Source organism: Oncorhynchus masou, chromosome 5 (genome assembly GCF_036934945.1).
Source record: "Oncorhynchus masou masou isolate Uvic2021 chromosome 5, UVic_Omas_1.1, whole genome shotgun sequence".
In the NCBI taxonomy this organism is placed as follows: Eukaryota; Metazoa; Chordata; class Actinopteri; order Salmoniformes; family Salmonidae; genus Oncorhynchus; species Oncorhynchus masou.
In genome coordinates, this window is record NC_088216.1 from 24,923,961 (window position 1) to 24,944,521 (window position 20,561).

Sequence of the window (20,561 nt, forward strand, 5' to 3'; positions counted from 1 at the left end):
CTTTCTAAACTGCTTACAGTAAGAGTATCTTATATTCTTACTCACTGGTACAAAAGTTCAGTTCCAAACGTTTCCAAAACCGTATTGCGAGCTCGGATTATGAACGTTTCTAAACGTTAAAACAGATTGTTGGGATTGTAGAGCCAGTTGTGGTCCATACCTTCAGCTGACAATTCAAAAGGCTATAGTTTCATTATTACTACAACTATACTGAACAAAAATATAAACACAACCTGTAAAGCATTGGTCCCATGTTTCATGAGCTGAAATAAAGTATCTCAGAATTGTTCCATATGCACAAAAAGCTTATTTATCTAAAATAAAACATCCCTGTTGGTGAATAGTTCTCCTTTGCCCCAAAAATGTAATAAAATCATCCACCTGACAGGTGTGGCAAATCAAGAAGCTGATTAAACAGCATGATCATTTGCACAGGTACACGTTGTGCTGGGGACAATAAAAGGACACTAAAATATGCAGTTTTGTCACACAACAATCCCACAGATATCTGAAGTTTTGAGGGAGCGTGCAATTGGCATGCTGACTGCAAGAATGTCCACCAGAGCTGTTTCCAGAGAATTGAATATTCATGTCTTTACCATAAGCCACCTCCAATGTTGTTTTAGAGAATTTGGCAGTAAGCCCAACTAGCCTCACAACCGCAGACCACGTGTGAACCAATTCAGCCCAGGACCTCCAGATCCGGCTTCTTCACCTGTGGGATCATCTGAGACCAGCCACCCGGACAGCTGATAAAACAGAGGAATATTTCTGTCTGTAATAAGGCCCCTTTTGTGGGGTAAAACCCATTCTGATTGACTGTGCCTGGCTCCCAATTTAGTGGGCCTATGCCCTCCCAGGCCCACCCATGGCTGTGCCCCTGCCCAGTCATGTGAAATCCGTAGATTAAGGCCTTATTAATTTATTTCTATTGTCTGATTTCCTTATATGAACTCTAACTCAGTAAAAATGTTGCATGTTGCCTTAATATTTTTTTCAGTAATAGAAACATCTGAGTCATTAATATTTATACAGCTAAATTGGGTGTTTGTAACATTTTACACCACAATAAAATGCAATGGATGTGTTCTAATTTACGAATAGAACCTCCTCAATCTTCCATGTAATGGTCAGTAGAGCGACATTTTGGGGACGCCAATGAGCTCAAACAAATGTGTTCCTTACGTCAACAACCTATGACGTCGTCTCTGCGACCTCTCTCTCTTCACATGGATTGATTGAATACGCACGGATGATGTTATGCATAGAAAGCCGAACACTAAAATAACAGCATGGTCATAAGTGGGACGTGCGTAAAAGGCACATCAACATCCATTCGTGCCACTGATGCACCCGTGATTCCGTATGCACGCTAGTGTGGTCTGAAACTTGGAGCATCCCACGAAGTGCACATCAGGCTTGGTGAAACATTCAGTGATAATAAATAATACAGGCTGGGCTACGATAGTTTGAGTAGGCTACTCGATGGTTTGAATTGGGATACAGCGAACGGTTACGCACGAGCCGCGGCAACAGTTAGAACATTGAAAGGACAAGCGTGATCTAGTACAAGAACACTTGGACGAATACTCTATTAATTTGTTGGGGGAAACGTTGACTAATTGTCGCCCAAACGACCAGAACATGAAGAAAAGTCCTGCGAATTCAGGTATGTTGGGAAATGTGTTATTATTGTGGAATACACTATTGTGCGCCCACCCCTCAATTTCAAGTTGCTTTATTTCCACGAGATCTTGGAGGCTTGTTGTAGATGATGTGATATGTTTGAGTGCATGTCTGTCTACTATGTATTTTCAGCACTTAGTTTGATTCCTTTGTATTTTAATTATTTTAATTTGAACCTCTTTTATGTACATTTCTGAATACATGTTCGTTTAATGATCCATAGGCTAGTGTTTTTCCCTACATGTCTACATGTGTACCATATGCCTGGATTTCCCTGTATTTTCATTACTTGCATGACTTGTCATTAGACAAATCAAAGAGCCTATACTTTAACACAGGGAGAGGTCAGTCACCTCTATTCCCTTTCTCTCCTTTTTATTGATTTAATCTTTCTCTGTCTCTTTTTGCATTTTTCTCCTCTCCCCTCTGACCAGTGTGTGTATGCAGACTGAGTGTTCTCCATCTAGAGGAGAGCCTCCTGGACTTCTCTAGCCATTAAGGCCTCTGTCTGTCCCATTATGCTTCATCCCTTTGTCCTTCTCCTTCCTGCTCTCTATGGCTGTGATGTGCTGGCCCTCCTCTAGGTTGTGCTCTATTAATACACATAGTTGTGTGTGTGTGTGTGTGTGTCACAGCATACCTCTGCTCACTGGCTCCTCTCAGACCCCATCTGTGCTTCCCACTCGTTCCCAACGTTCAGGACCACAGGACGGGCTCCTGGGATCAAGTGGATCAGAGAATCGGAAAATAACACATGCTGATGCCAAAGTGTTTTTTAGTGTGTTGGGATTCATGCTCAGATTACAGTTGGCAATACAGCACAAATGGATCAGGGACCGGGCTAAGCATCATTAAGTCAGTGTTGTGACCTTTCAGAGGGAAGAAGAATGGCCTTTAAAGCAGGACCTTTTCCTACATAGCATTTTCCTCAGCAGTTTATGGAGTGCTTTGAGTGATTATCACTGTATGTCGGCTCCTGGGAGAGCTCTGATACTGATACCAGCCCTCTCCTAGTGGTGGTGTTGAGACAAACCAGACAGCCTGTCCCAAAACACTCACTAACCCTTCTCCTCGGGCTTATCCTTTCGATGTTAAATCTGTAGGTTGTTAGCAATATGGTGGAAGGTCCCCCACCACACTGCTGAAACCTATCGAGAGCCTTCAGATCTGCTTATACTGATACCAGTGCTCTGTTTGTGAGGTTGAGACTAGAGGTCGACCGATTAATCGGAATGGCCGATTAATTAGCGCAGATTTCAAGTTTTCATAACAATCGGAATTTTTGGACACCGGTTTGGTCGATTTTTATTTATTTAGAAACTGTACGTTTTATTTGTTTTACACCTTTATTTAGTCTTTATTTAACTAGGCAAGTCAGTTAAGAACACATTCTTATTTTCAATGACGGCTTAGGAACGGTGGGTTAACTGCCTCGTTCAGGGGCAGAACAACAGATTTTCACCTTGTCAGCTCGGGGGATTCAATCTTGCAACCTTACAGTTAACTGGTCCAACGCTCTAACCACCTGCCTCTCATTGCACTCCACAAGGAGACTGCCTGTTAAGCGAATGCAGTAAGCCAAGGTAAGTTGCTAACTAGCATTAAACTTATCTTATGAAAAACAATCAATCATAATCACTAGTTAACTACACATGGTTGATGGTATTACTAGTTTATCTAGCGTGTCCTGCGTTGCATATAATCGATGCGGTGTGTATCGTTGCTCCAATGTGTACCTAACCATAAACATCAATGCCGTTCTTAAAATCAATACACAGAAGTATATATTTTTAAACCTGCATATTTAGCTAAAAGAAATCCAGGTTAGCATGCAATATTAACCAGGTGAAATTGTGTCACTTCTCTTGGGTTCATTGCACGCAGAGTCAGTGTATATGCAACAGTTTTGCCCGCCTAATTTGCGAGAATTTTACGTAATTATGACATAACATTGAAGGTTGTGCAATGTAACAGGCATATTTAGACTGATGGACGCCACCCGTTAGATAAAATACGGAACGGTTCCGTATTTCACTGAAAGAATAAAAGTCTTTTTTTGAGATTATAGTTTCCGGATTCGGCCATATTTCCCATCCCTGTGGTTAGCGCTGCTCTATTTCCCATCCCTGTGGTTAGCGCTGCTCTATTTCCCATCCCTGTGGTTAGCACTGCTCTATTTCCCAACCCTGTGGTTAGCGCTGCTCTATTTCCCAACCCTGTGGTTAGCGCTGCTCTATTTCCCATCCCTGTGGTTAGCGCTGCTCTATTTCCCATCCCTGTGGTTAGCGCTGCTCTATTTCCCGTCCCTGTGGTTAGCGCTGCTCTATTTCCCGTCCCTGTGGTTAGCGCTGCTCTATTTCCCATCCCTGTGATTAGCGCTGCTCTATTTCCCATCCCTGTGGTTAGCGCTGCTCTATTTCCCATCCCTGTGGTTAGCGCTGCTCTATTTTCCATCCCTGTGGTTAGCGCTGCTCCATTTCCCATCCCTGTGGTTAGCGCTGCTCCATTTCCCATCCCTGTGGTTAGCGCTGCTCTATTTCCCGTCCCTGTGGTTAGCGCTGCTCTATTTCCCGTCCCTGTGGTTAGCGCTGCTCTATTTTGCATCGCTGTGTTACAGTGGGGGGGGGGGTTCTTCTCTTTCATCTACTCTCCTCCTCAGTCTTCCATTACTAACAACCAGTGGACATAGATATTATTCAATATTTTCTTCCACACAGAGGAAGACTTTTGTTTTGTGTCTGATGTCACCTATGAATGCAAGGCCAGGGAATCTTCATCTGGACAGAGGCCTCTGTCTGTCTGTCTGTCTGTCTGGGATACACATTGAGAACTAATGGGCTGGATGTACCTATGTTGTTGCCTATTTCCCAGTAACAAACTCCAAATGAAAGCATGGTGGGAGCTCAGCTGAGTAAATGCACTCCCCATTTCTCTCTCTGGACATGTGAGCGAACCCAGTCAGCTGCACTGTACACTGACTCCTCTCAGGATTTGTCCGCACACTGAATGGACCTTTTGTGCTAAGGAGTTGCTCAAGGGGGTGTTATGAACTTGTTACACTTGCAATTTTTTGATGCTGGCCTCCATAATGAAGTGGGTGTCAGGTCTCTAATATGCATTAGCAGCAAGCCTTTCAAATACTTATAGCCAATCAAATGGATCGGTGAAGCGTAACGTCCCCATCAGCATGATTTGTCATCACGAAAATCGTTATCCTGACCTACAGCGATTTATATTCTAATCTTCAGCTAAGTTAGTACTAACAGGAAAGAGAGACCAGAAATAAATGTATTGTTAGTGCGTATGAGTTACTAATCTGTAACAGTGTTTGTGTTTGCCAGATTATTTGTTTGTGGTGTAGTCGTTCCTAATGGGGCAGCACTCCCGGTGATGTCATTGATGTGAGGAAGTGACAAATTATCTCAGATGTCGCATCGGGGTCAACTGGGACCGCTAGGCGTCTCTGGTTCCTGGGCACAGACAGTTGAAAGTAGGGCAGAGTCTCTCTCAACTCTGGTTCAGGGTACCCCCATACAGGGAGTGCAGGCTTTTGTTCAAGCCAAACACTAACTCTTGAATCAATTCATCAACGAGCCATTGACCAGTTGAATCAGGTGTGTAAGTGCAGAATCAGATTAGTGCTGGGCTGGAACAAATGCCTGAATACTGTGTGAGTGTCCCTAGACCAGAATTGAGCAACACCGTAGTAAAGGGATGCTGTGTATCAACCCTCCATGTGGCTGGACGACTTGAGCAACCCTGTATGTAATAAGGAACTTTGTATCTCGATTTCCCTTAAGGCTCCAGTGTGTCAGCGATCCTCCTACTCAGCAGCACAACGGCAGATCCAGGTCCCGTAGTGACCAAGCAGCAGATGAGGAGTCAATACTGCTCTTTATGTCTCCTTAACAATGCTGCCTTACAGTGAAGCCAGCTCGTTCCCTGAGTCTGAGACACTCTGTACTGGACCAAACCCAACTTACTGTGGATCGTGCTTCCAATGGTTCACTGAGTTCGAGCATGGTGCTGGCAACACAAGGGTTGTGGATTAGATTTCCCACATGGGCCATTTTTTTAAATGTTCGTCCTGTGTCATTGTTAATAATGTTGACTATTCTGTCTCTTTAGAATAAAGTGTCTGCTAAAGGACGTATTAACCTCTCTCGTTGATGAGTATTACACCAGAACTCCCACCCAGAACTCCCACCCAGAACTCCCACTACTTAGCCTGTGGTTCTCAAAGGGACTTGGTGTTCTGTGAATTTGCATATCCGCACAAATGGTTTTATCTCCATTTCCTGCTGGAGAAGCTTTAAGCTTTCATTAGCCTAATCTTACGCCCCCCATAGGAAGTAACCCATTACTTATTATGGCTCATTTGTCTCCAGTCTCCCCAGGTCCAGATGCCTCTATGATTAGCCTCGCTGTGCAGGAATGCCCACTGACGTTTTGTTTTGGAATGCCGTCAATACCGCCGGAAATACTGTGGTGCGCTCTATGACATCATTAGCCAGTGTGTCAGAGTTCAGCTATATATAGGGATGTTGATTTGTGTAACACGGATGACATTTCAGCTTAAAGCCTAGACCCCCCCCCCCCACACACACACACACACACACTGAAAACAGGACACTGAAAACAGGGCCATGTCACTATGGCTTAGGGTGATGGGCAGTCTTCTAGTGTTATCATTATTTAGTTATATAGCTTATATAAAACACACACACCTTCTGTTGAGAGCAGATGTCATTAACATGGCATGACTAATGAGCTAGTCATTATTGCCATGCGGATTAGCTTGTAAACATAATGTAGACAGTCATATTAGGGGGTAATCAAGAGAAACGTTTTTTTTTCCCAAAAAACTTTATTGCATTTCCGCAGATGCATTAAAAACAGTAATAGCATGTGTTTTTAAAAGAGTCGATTTTAAGGTACTATGGTAGGTAATGTGGATGGCCATGTCAATTAATAGTTGCATAATGTCTCAGTAGAAGCCACGTAGGGCATATTTAACGCTCTGTGGTCTCGTATTTATCTGGGAGTGCTCTGTGACCAAACTCCAAATGCACAGACACGACCACAGCGCTCGTGTGTGTGTGTGTGTGTGTGTGTGTGTGTGTGTGTGCGGAGACTGTCTGGGTCAGTGCAGCAGATTTAGACATCAGGAGCCTGCCATGCTGATTACAGGGGCACAAGCCACAAGGAACCACAGGAACTCTTTCTCTCTCTCTGCCTCTCCATTTCTCCCTCTATTGTTCTCTCCCTCTATTTCTCACTCACTCACTCACTCACTCACTCACTCACTCCCTCACCATGACTCAGTTTAGTCTAATTCGCAGGGACAGGACAGAGGTGTGTGTGCGTGCGTGTGTGTGTGTAATCCCGAAACACACATTATTGTTGACTACCTAGCCCTCAGTCTTGTTTGTCCATGCACTCTGTACCCTGCTGTGTGTTATGCAGTACTTAGTGAATTGATAAGACATCCAAGCCACTGTTGATGATCCATTTTCTCAATGTCAACATGTGTCAGTATTTAACTCCATCTGTCAGTTCTATCAGTCATTCAAAATGCTAAGTGTGGTTCTGACCTAGGCATTTTATAGCCTGAGTCCAAGATCTGTTTGTGCTGTCTTGCCAACTCCCTTGCTATGAGTGTCACGCCAAACAAGTTGGAACACAAACAGATCAGAGACTCAGGCAAGGTCTGGGCTATGTAGAGCCGGAGACTCCCGGGCCTGTGGACCCGACACTGTGAGGATATATCCCATTCTGTCTGCTGCCAGCTTCCTCCAGGCTCTAATTACTACCTTATGGTGAGCAAATATCCAGCAGATGTCCCAGTACCACCACAGCCACGCTGGGAAGGACAGACGGACGGACTGCAGTCCAAGCACTTTTACAACACTTTGATTTAACTTCTTACTGACCTGGAATTGGGGTTGGGGGTTGTCAGACTTTTGGAAAGGAAAAAAAAGTCTGTCTTTGAGTTCGAGTTGAGAAATGATTGTCCTGAGGGGAGTGGGTTAGATAGTATCTACAATCTGTTTTGTACTGTGAGCTGCCATTTCCAGAGTAATTACTCAGCCTTTGGGACATTACTTATTCAGCTATATATTGGCCATGAAATTCATTCTCTATTTGGTTATGAAGTGGGAAGTATAACTTCTCTCTCTGGCTGGTTTACACCAGGTCATCTTTAACCAATGAAAACCATGAGAAATTGATAGCAAACAGAAACGTCAAAGACCAAGTCTAATCACTGTCTTATTGAACGTGCTCATTAACTCAACCACACTGACTCCACATAATCACAATCTCAATCCGTGTCTATTCCCCCAAACCCCCAGTGAGCCCCACTCACTCATCCCCCCCTCCCTTAGCATTTGGACACCATCAGTGGGGAATATGTGGATGGGATTGGGGATGAGCATGTGGCTGCCATCGGGAGCAGAGAGAATCAGGTGATTGGATCAAATCAAGGTCCCTCAATCAGGCAGAGTGTGTGTGTGTGTGTGTGTGTCATAGGCCCTAGATTAACAGCTGCTGGATGTGTCGTAGCAGGGTTTTTATTCAGGATGGTGAGACTTTTTAGAACCTGAATTTGATTTAACTAGGCATGTCAGTTAAGAACAAATTCTTATTTTCAATGACGGCCGAGGAACAGTGGGTTAACTGCCTTGTTCAGGGGCAGATTTGTACCTTGTCAGCTTGAGGATTTGAACTTCGGTTCGTAGCCCAACACCACTAGGCTACCCTGCCGCCCCAATGTTGTGAATGATCCCCATGCCAGCAGTGCTGGTTGTAAAAGCAGGGCAGTAGACTCATGAGAAGGACAGGCCTGTCTGTGTCTAACAGAGAATAGGGGAGCTGCACTGTGTAGCGCTGAGATGAGGTCATAGATTGTGGCTGCAGCGACGAATCGGGCACAGTCTGTTTTATTTTCTCTGCCTCGTTCCCCCTTTATTCTGCATCATCAGCTCTTTACTGTAGGTTTAGAAAGACAGTCTAAAAGTGTGTGTGTGTGTGTGTGTGTTTATGCCTGTGTGTATATCATCGGCCCCCCCGAGGCCCTTACCCAGATGTGCAGAAGACATGCTCCTGCAGAGGGAACCTCCTGATCACTCCTCTCTTCTTCCTGTCCATTTACATTCAGTCCTTTCACTACCTCCTCCTCTCTTATATCTCTCTTTTCTCTCCTTCTGACTGTTCTGTGTCCTTCATAGTGCATCACCGCCCCACAGGCATGTCTATACTAGTGGTCCGCTGTGTGCTGGTCCAGTCCTTGACTCTTATGTAACTAAATGTAGCATGTTGGGGTCAGGCGTTTGGCCATAGGTCATGTACTAAAGTGACGGCTTACATTTTAATGTGAACCCTTAGGCTCACCATGCATCGTCAGTCATCGTGTAGCCTACAGCTTTTTTGGTCTTGCATGGGTGCTTTTGCGTACATGGCTGTCTGCTTTCTATGCCCATATGCCCTACTGCACAACGTGTGTGTGTGTGTGTGTGTGTGTGTGTGTGTGTGTGTGTGTGTGTGTGTGTGTGTGTGTGTGTGTGTGTGTGTGTGTGTGTGTGTGTGTGTGTGTGTGCGCGTGCGCGTGTGTGTGTTTACAGGATGTACGGTCATGCGAGAGGAATCTGCTCTGGATAACAGCCTTCCTCCCCTGGGTGGTGAAGGTGGTGTGTGTGTCTGCATATGAGTGTGTTTGTATGTGTGTTCATGCCTATGCGTGCGCATGTGTATGTGCGTGTGTGTATGTGTGTGTGCATACATGCGCCTGTGTGTGTGCATACGTGTGTGTGTGCATACGTGCATATGTGCGTGTGTGTATGTGCATACGTGCACGAGTGTGTGCGTGTGCATACATGTGCACGTGTATGCATATGTGCGCGTGTGTGCATACGTGCACGTGTCTGCATATGTGTGTTTGTGTGCATACATGCGCGTGTGTATGTGTGTGTGCATACATGCGCCTGTGTGTGCGTGCGCGTGTGTGTGTACATACGTATGTGTGTGCATGCATACGTGCGCGTGTGTACATACGTGCGTGTGTGTGCATACGTGCGTGTGTGTGCATACGTGCACGTGTGTGTGCGTGTGTGTGCACGTGTGTGCGCATGTGTGTGCGAGTGTGTGTGTGTGTGTGTGTGTGCATACACGCAGATACAGTCAGTATCTGGTGTGGCATCAGTTGCATTAAGTACTGCAGTGCATCTCCTCTTCATGGACTGCACCAGATTTGTCAGTTCTTGCTGTGAGATGTTACCCCACTCTTCCACCAAGGCACCTGCAAGTTCCCCAGCGAAGAGCCCTCCACCTCCGATCCAACAGGTCCCAGACGTGCTCAATGGGATTGAGATCCAGGCTCTTCACTGGCCATGGCAGAACACTGACATTCCTGTCTTGCAGGAAATCACTCACAGAACGAGCAGTATGGCTGGTGGCATTGTCATGCTGGAGGGTCATGTCAGGATGAGCCTGCAGGAAGGGTACCACATGAGGGAGGAGGATGTCTTCCCTGTAACACACAGCGTTGAGATTGCCTGCAATGACAACAAGCTCAGTCCGAAGATGCTGTGACACACCTGCATGTTCATTAATTGTTTATGGTTCGTTGAACAAACATGGGAAACAGTGTTTAAACCCTTTACAATGAAGATCTGTGAAGTTATTGGGATTTTTACAAATGATTTTTGAAAGACAGGGTACTGGAGAAGGGACGTTTATTATTATTATTATTATTATTATTCCAGTCGTTTACCGCTCTCATTGTCGGAGTGGACACGTTGATTGCAGAGCGCATAACTTATGCTAAATTTGTTAGAAACACATTTTGGTTTATTTCATTCCATTTACGAGTTCTGTCCATTTAGTCATTGTCAGGAGCACTCCAAACAAAAGACAATGTAGATTAAGGAAGAGCACCTGGTTACGCATAGAGGTAGGCCCGTCCTATAGGCTTCTCAAAGTAATGTTTTCTTCACCTCAAACAGCGAGGAAGCAAAGTCTGTTTTTACACCCATTCAGACTAACAATTGTTCCTCAATGTATTTGAGAGTTCTTTCCAGCTCTCTCCCTTTTTCATAACCACTCAGTGTAAAAAGAAAAATGTCATGCTCTGTCTGATCCAGTGGAAACATCATAAATAGGCCTTCCTGATTATTACTTATCCCTTGCGCAAATAGCCTACAGCTGATGGCACAGAATATTTGATGCAATGTTGCAAGGAGCTTCAGGCCAGACCCAAGTTAAGCATTAATACAATGTTTCAAGTTCGTTGCAGACAGGCCATGTGTAGACACTGCAGGCTGCAATGTTTTTATTTGTTGGCTTTATAGGCTATTTTTACATAGTTGGCAATAGAAGTTACATTTTAAAGTTTATATCATTTTCATATAGAAGTGGATAGAGTTTTGATGTACCACATGACAATGATTTTGAGATACAAAGACATTATTAAAAATAAAATGAAATTGTTCCATGAAAAATGTGAATATGAAAACCATAACTGGTACACAGATCAGTAAAAATGTGAATATAAATTGGCATTCCTCTTGAGAAAGTTTGCCGACTCCTCGTGTAGCCTATTATCGGCAACTTCAGGAGAGTAACAGCAGAATCTGCCAAAGCCAGCAGGAGTTGGATGGTTGGGACAGATTAAGGATTTTTTTCTTCTGGTTATCTTGATCTCTGGCTCCTTCTTGAGTTATTTGTGTCTTATTTCACCAAACAGTGAGCTTAAAGCATCAGACAAACTCAATGCATATAAAGTGGATTTTATCAAAACACTAAAGGTGTGTCTATCACAGGAGGTTAGTGGCACCTTAATTGGGGAGGACGGGCTAGTAGTGTGGTGGAGAATGGCTTTTCCTCCAGCAGGCAGGTTTGGATTATGTAGTGGGTAGGTGGTGAAACGTATGAGTGAAACCATCTCTCTACAGCTAGACACTGGAGCTGGTCTCTCTCCTCTCTCTACAGCTAGACACTGGAGCTGGTCTCTCTCCTCTCTCTACAGCTAGACACTGGAGCTGGTCTCTCTCCTCTCTCTACAGCTAGACACTGGAGCTGGTCTCTCTCTTCTCTCGGTAGCTAGACACTGGAGCTGGTCTCTCTCCTCTCTACAGCTAGACACTGGAGCTGGTCTCTCTCCTCTCTCTACAGCTAGACACTGGAGCTGGTCTCTCTCCTCTCTCTACAGCTAGACACTGGAGCTGGTCTCTCTCCTCTCTCTACAGCTAGACACTGGAGCTGGTCTCTCTCCTCTCTCTACAGCTGGACACTGGAGCTGGTCTCTCTCCTCTCTCTACAGCTGGACACTGGAGCTGGTCTCTCTCCTCTCTCTACAGCTAGACACTGGAGCTGGTCTCCCTCTCCTCAATTAGGTCTCACCATGGAACCACTACAGTACAGCCCTGTTGAGGCTTACAGCAAACCAACGTTGAATCAGAGCTGGCTTACCGCAGCACCACTGTTTAAATACCGTACACATATCACAAATAAAAAAGTGTGACACCAAAAGATACTGCTGCTTTGTTAGTTGCCTGAGTGTCACAAATAGGATGTCACAAATTGTCACGTGTGTTTCTGTGTGTGTGTGTTTGTGCGTGTGGTCGCAAGCGTGCCTGCTTGCATGAGTCTGTGTGAAAGAGACCACAGTGCTGTTGGGCTCAGGCCAAGGGTCTGACTGTCTCGCCTGTCCAGCTGAGCACTGACTAGGTCCAAGGTAGACCGGGTTAGTGCTGCCATTTGACTGCCCTAAAGAGTTCTCCTTAATTAAAACATGTCATAAGCAGTCACTGCATTCCATTAACTTTGTTATTGCTCAACAGCTTTAACAGCCTTAAAACCAGGCCTCAATTTTTGACAGACTTGAGTAACATTGACAAACACCATGTGGATGGAAGTTGGCTTCTTCCTTTATGACTGAGTTCCTCTTTAATAAAGGTGAAAATGTATCCAGAATGTAGCTCTGATCTGTTTCTTTGAGTGACCTTTAGTAACCACACTGTGTGTGTGTGTGTGTGTGTGTGTGTGTGTGTGTGTGTGTGTGTGTGTGTGTGTGTGTGTGTGTGTGTGTGTGTGTGAGCGCAAGCATGGACACACTTACACACACATATGGACACACACCTACAAATCTACACACACCCCTATCCCTCCATCCAGTCCCTCTACTCCCCCACACAGACATATGGCCATATGACATGAAGAGTGGGGGAGCGAGGAGAGCCAGGGGAAGGAGGTGCATCAGAGGGGGAGAGACATACAACTCCACAGAGCTGGTTTGGGTTAGAAGGGACCCTAGATAACGGGTTTCTGTAAAAATGGCTACGTAGATACAGATAACCCCACTGCTCATTCATGCCTGTCTCATTCCCACTGGGCTCCAGTGTGTGTGTGTAGAATGGGGTGTTTGTGTGTGTCCCATCTGTTGGCCATGGGGCACCCTTTCATGACTGGTTCCAACTTCCTTGGGTTCCCTCCATACAGTAGATGAAGCAATTTATAAAGAGGATCTTACAAGACAGAGGGAAAAACCCAGAGAAGGTTGTTATGAATGTTTGTGAACTCACTTCTGATCACACTCCTTGGCAGAGAGACTGCAAAGTTTGGCTCCGGTTGAAGTTTTTGACAAAGTACAATAAATCCCTGTCGACACGTACACCATCCCCAGCCCCGTCTCTTGTATCATCACCTCACCTCAGATAAAGCCGGGCGTTTGTCATCGGGGCGAGCCAAGATAAACAACTTGCCCTATCGCAACTGTAGCATATCACTGTCCTCACCCAGCCGCGGTTCCTGTAGATGAAACTAAAACAGCCCAGGACAGGTCACATTCACCTGAAAGAGCCAAAGGGTTTGTCTCCAATCATGTTTACGCTAAAGCTATCTAGATAGTGCAGAGTTAGCGACTTAGCTATCTAGGGAGGGATTGGATGTCCCTTTGAGAACAAATGGAAAGGGAAGTGAAGTGCTTGTAACTTGGGCCGCGTGTGTTTGTTTGGCCGTTTTCTCACCCAGACGGCAGCTCGCTAAGTGACCTCTCCTGAGAGCAAGGTGGAGGGTCAGAGGCCAGAGTGCGTCCTGCTCTCCTGGCGTCAGGGGAGGGGTTGGAAAGGGAGTGGGGTTAGGGGTGGGCACTACGGAATGCTCCGGGTCTGTTAAGTGACTCCAGTGTTTGTTTTTCCTGATTAAACCCCAGTCACTAGAACTGGAGATACTCTGGGAGGATAGAATACACAGCCTCTGGTCAGGAAATGTTAAAGTTCCTCTATAACTCACTCAGTTGAGTGTGATGTTGTTATGGGAGTATTCTTCATCCGCTTACCCCACGTTTACCTTGTAACCATGGCATCTTAGAATAGTGTCGAAGGTCCCTATACATACAGTACCAGAGTGTGTGTGTGTGTGTGTGTGTGTGTGTGTGTGTGTGTGTGTGTGTGTGTGTGTGTGTGTGTGTGTGTGTGTGTGTGTGAGAGAGAGAGATTGGGGGCTGTTAAATGGAGGTAGCGGAGTGCTTGAGTTCCATGATATTTCTAGAGAAAGATAGAGAGAACGTTTATATGCTCAGCACATGGTACAAACACTGCATTATCCCACAGTACTAACGTTGCATTATCCCACCGTACTGATGTTGCGTTGTCCCACCGTACTGACGTTGCATCATCACACAGTACTAACACTGCATCACACAGTACTAACGTTGCATTATCCCACCGTACTGATGTTGCGTTGTCCCACCGTACTGACGTTGCATCATCACACAGTACTAACACTGCATCACACAGTACTAACACTGCATCACACAGTACTAACACTGCATCATCACACAGTACTAACACTGCATCACACAGTACAAACGCTGCATCATTCCACAGTACTAACACTGCATCATCACACAGTACTAACACTGCATCACACAGTACTAACACTGCATCATCACACAGTACTAACACTGCATCACACAGTACAAACGCTGCATCATTCCACAGTACTAACACTGCATCATCACACAGTACTATCACTGCATCACACAGTACTAACACTGCATCATCACACAGTGCTAACGCTGCATCGTCACACAGTGCTAACGCTGCATCATCGCACAGTACTAACGCTGCATCGTCACACAGTGCTAACGCTGCATCGTCACACAGTGCTAACGCTGCATCGTCACACAGTGCTAACGCTGCATCGTCACACAGTGCTAACGCTGCATCATCACACAGTACTAACGCTGCATCGACACACAGTACTAACGCTGCATCGACACACAGTACTAACGCTGCATCGACACACAGTACTAACGCTGCATCGACACACAGTACAACGCTGCATCGACACACAGTACTAACGCTGCATCGACACACAGTACTAACGCTGCATCGACACACAGTACTAACGCTGCATCGACACACAGTACTAACGCTGGATCGACACACAGTACTAACGCTGGATCGACACACAGTACAACGCTGGATCGACACAGTACTAGTACTAACGCTGCATCATTACACAGTACTAACGCTGCATCGACACACAGTACTAACGACACACAGTACAACGCTGATCGACACACAGTACTAACGCTGCATCGACACACAGTACTAACGCTGCATCGACACACAGTACTAACGCTGCATCGACACACAGTACTAACGCTGCATCGACACACAGTACTAACGCTGCATCGACACACAGTACAACGCTGCATCGACACACAGTACTAACGCTGCATCGACACACAGTACTAACGCTGCATCGACACACAGTACTAACGCTGCATCGACACACAGTACTAACGCTGCATCGACACACAGTACTAACGCTGCATCGACACACAGTACTAACGCTGCATCGACACACAGTACAACGCTGCATCGACACACAGTACTAACGCTGCATCGACACACAGTACTAACGCTGCATCGACACACAGTACTAACGCTGCATCGACACACAGTACTAACGCTGCATCGACACACAGTACAACGCTGCATCGACACACAGTACAACGCTGCATCGACACACAGTACTAACGCTGCATCGACACACAGTACAACGCTGCATCGACACACAGTACTAACGCTGCATCGACACACAGTACTAACGCTGGATCGACACACAGTACTAACGCTGCATCGACACACAGTACTAACGCTGCATCGACACACAGTACTAACGCTGCATCGACACACAGTACTAACGCTGCATCGACACACAGTACTAACGCTGCATCGACACACAGTACTAACGCTGCATCGACACACAGTACAACGCTGCATCGACACACAGTACTAACGCTGCATCGACACACAGTACTAACGCTGGATCGACACACAGTACTAACGCTGGATCGACACACAGTACAACGCTGGATCGACACACAGTACTAACGCTGCATCATTACACAGTACTAACGCTGCATCGACACACAGTGCTAACGCTGGATCGACACACAGTACTAACGCTGCATCGACACACAGTACTAACGCTGCATCGACACACAGTACTAACGCTGCATCGACACACAGTACTAACGCTGCATCGACACACAGTACAACGCTGCATCGACACACAGTACTAATGCTGCATCGACACACAGTACTAACGCTGCATCGACACACAGTACTAACGCTGCATCGACACACAGTACTAACGCTGCATCGACACACAGTACTAACGCTGCATCGACACACAGTACTAACGCTGCATCGACACACAGTACTAACGCTGCATCGACACACAGTACTAACGCTGGATCGACACACAGTACTAACGCTGCATCGACACACAGTACTAACGCTGGATCGACACACAGTACTAACGCTGGATCGACACACAGTACAACGCTGCATCGACACACAGTACTAACGCTGCATCGACACACAGTACTAACGCTGCATCGACACACAGTACTAACGCTGCATCGACACACAGTACTAACGCTGCATCGACACACAGTACTAACGCTGCATCGACACACAGTACTAACGCTGCATCGACACACATCGGTACTAACGCTGCATCGACACACAGTACTAACGCTGCATCGACACACAGTACTAACGCTGGATCGACACACAGTACTAACGCTGCATCGACACACAGTACTAACGCTGCATCGACACACAGTACTAACGCTGCATCGACACACAGTACTAACGCTGCATCGACACACAGTACAACAGTACTGCTGATCGACACACAGTACTAACGCTGCATCGACACACAGTACTAACGCTGCATCGACACACAGTACAACGCTGCATCGACACACAGTACTAACGCTGCATCGACACACAGTACTAACGCTGCATAACGCTAACGCTGCATCGACACACAGTACAACGCTGGATCGACACACAGTACTAACGCTGCATCGACACACAGTACTAACGCTGCATCGACACACAGTACTAACGCTGCATCGACACACAGTACTAACGCTGCATCGACACACAGTACTAACGCTGCATCACACACAGTACTAACGCTGCATCGACACACAGTACTAACGCTGCATCGATGGATCGACACACAGTACTAACGCTGCATCGACACACAGTACTAACGCTGCATCGACACACAGTACTAACGCTGCATCGACACACAGTACTAACGCTGCATCGACACACGGGTACTAACATTGCATTGTCACACAGTACTAACGCTGGATCGACACACAGTACTAACGCTGCATCATCACACAGTACAACGCTGGATCGACACACAGTACTAACGCTGCATCGACACACAGTACTAACGCTGCATCGACACACAGTACTAACGCTGCATCGACACACAGTACTAACGCTGCATCGACACACAGTACTAACGCTGCATTGTCACACAGTACTAACGCTGGATCGACACACAGTACTAACGCTGGATCGACACACAGTACTAACGCTGCATCGACACACAGTACTAACGCTGCATCGACACACAGTACTAACGCTGCATCGTCACACAGTACTAACGCTGGATCGACACACAGTACTAACGCTGCATCGACACACAGTACTAACGCTGCATCGACACACAGTACTAACGCTGGATCGACACACAGTACTAACGCTGCATCGACACACAGTACAACGCTGGATCGACACACAGTACTAATGCTGCATCGACACACAGTACTAACGCTGCATTGACACACAGTACTATCGCTGCATTGTCACACAGTACTAACGCTGGATCGATACACAGTACTAACGCTGCATCGACACACAGTACTAACGCTGCATCGACACACAGTACTAACGCTGGATCGACACACAGTACTAACGCTGCATCGACACACAGTACAACGCTGGATCGACACACAGTACTAACGCTGCATCGACACACAGTACTAACGCTGGATCGACACTCAGTACTAACGCTGCATCGACACACAGTACTAACGCTGCATCGACACACAGTACTAACGCTGCATCATTCCACAGTACTAACGCTGCATTGACACAGTACTAACGCTGCATCATTCCACAGTACTAACGCTGCATCGACACACAGTACTAACGCTGGATCGACACACAGTACTAACGCTGGATCGACACACAGTACTAACGCTGCATCGACACACAGTACTAACGCTGCATCGACACACAGTACTAACGCTGCATCGACACACAGTACTAACGCTGCATCGACACTCAGTACTAACGCTGCATCAACACACAGTACTAACGCTGCATCGACACACAGTACTAACGCTGCATCGACACACAGTACAACGCTGGATCGACACACAGTACTAACGCTGCATCGACACACAGTACTAACGCTGCATCGACACACAGTACAACGCTGGATCGACACACAGTACTAACGCTGCATCGACACTCAGTACTAACGCTGCATCGACACACAGTACTAACGCTGCATCGACACACAGTACTAACGCTGCATCGACACACAGTACTAACGCTGCATCGACACACAGTACTAACACTGCATCGACACACAGTACTAACGCTGCATCGACACACAGTACTAGCGCTGCATCATTCCACAGTACTAACGCTGCATCGACACACAGTACTAACGCTGCATCGTTACACAGTGCTAACGCTGCATCGTTACACAGTGCTAACGCTGCATCGTTACACAGTGCTAACGCTGCATCGTCACACAGTGCTAACTCTGCATCGTCACACGGGTACTAACGCTGCATCGACACACAGTGCTAACGCTGCATCGTCACACAGTGCTAACGCTGCATCGACACACAGTGCTAATGCTGCATCGACACACAGTACTAACGCTGCATCATTACACAGTACTAACGCTGCATCATTCCACAGTACTAACGCTGCATCATTACACAGTACTAACGCTGCATCGACACACAGTACTAACGCTGCATCGACACACAGTACTAACGCTGCATCGACACACAGTTCTAACGCTGCATCGACACACAGTACTAACGCTGCATCGACGCTGCATCGACACACAGTACAACGCTGCATCGACACACAGTACTAACGCTGCATCGACACACAGTACTAACGCTGCATCGACACACAGTACTAACGCTGCATCGACACACAGTACTAACGCTGCATCATTCCACAGTACTAACGCTGCATCGACACACAGTACTAACGCTGCATCGACACACAGTACTAACGCTGCATCGACACACAGTACTAACGCTGCATCATTCCACAGTACTAACGCTGCATCATTCCACAGTACTAACGCTGCATCGACACACAGTACTAACGCTAAAATTGCATCGACACACAGTACTAACGCTGCATCGACACACAGTACTAACGCTGCATCATTACACAGTACTAACGCTGCATCGACACACAGTACTAACGCTGCATCGACACACAGTACTAACGCTGCATCATTACACAGTACTAACGCTGGATCGACACACAGTACTAACGCTGCATCGACACACAGTACTAACGCTGCATCGACACACATCATTCCACAGTTCTAACGCTGCATCGACACAGTACTAACGCTGCATCGACACACAGTACTAACGCTGCATCGACGCTTCATCGACACACAGTACTAACGCTGCATCGACACACAGTACAACGCTGCATCGACACACAGTACTAACGCTGCATCGACACACAGTACTAACGCTGCATCGACACACAGTACTAACGCTGCATCGACACACAGTACTAACGCTGCATCGACACACAGTACTAACGCTGCATCGACACACAGTACTAACGCTGCATCGACACACAGTACTAACGCTGGATCGACACACAGTACAACGCTGGATCGACACACAGTACTAACGCTGCATCATCACACAGTACTAACGCTGCATCGACACACAGTACTAACGCTGCATCGACACACAGTACTAACGCTGCATCGACACACAGTACTAACGCTGCATCATTACACAGTACTAACGCTGCATCGACACACAGTACTAACGCTGCATCATTACACAGTACTAACGCTGGATCGACACACAGTACTAACGCTGCATCGACACACAGTACTAACGCTGCATCGACACACAGTTCTAACGCTGCATCGACACAGTACTAACGCTGCATCGACACACAGTACTAACGCTGCATCGACGCTGCATCGACACACAGTACTAACGCTGCATCGACACACAGTACAACGCTGCATCGACACACAGTACAACGCTGGATCGACACACAGTACTAACGCTGGATCGACACACAGTACTAACGCTGCATCATCACACAGTGCTAACACTGCATCATCACACAGTACTAACACTGCATCATCACACAGTACTAACACTGCATCATCACACAGTACTAACGCTGCATCATCACACAGTGCTAACACTGCATCATCACACAGTACTAACACTGCATCATCACACAGTG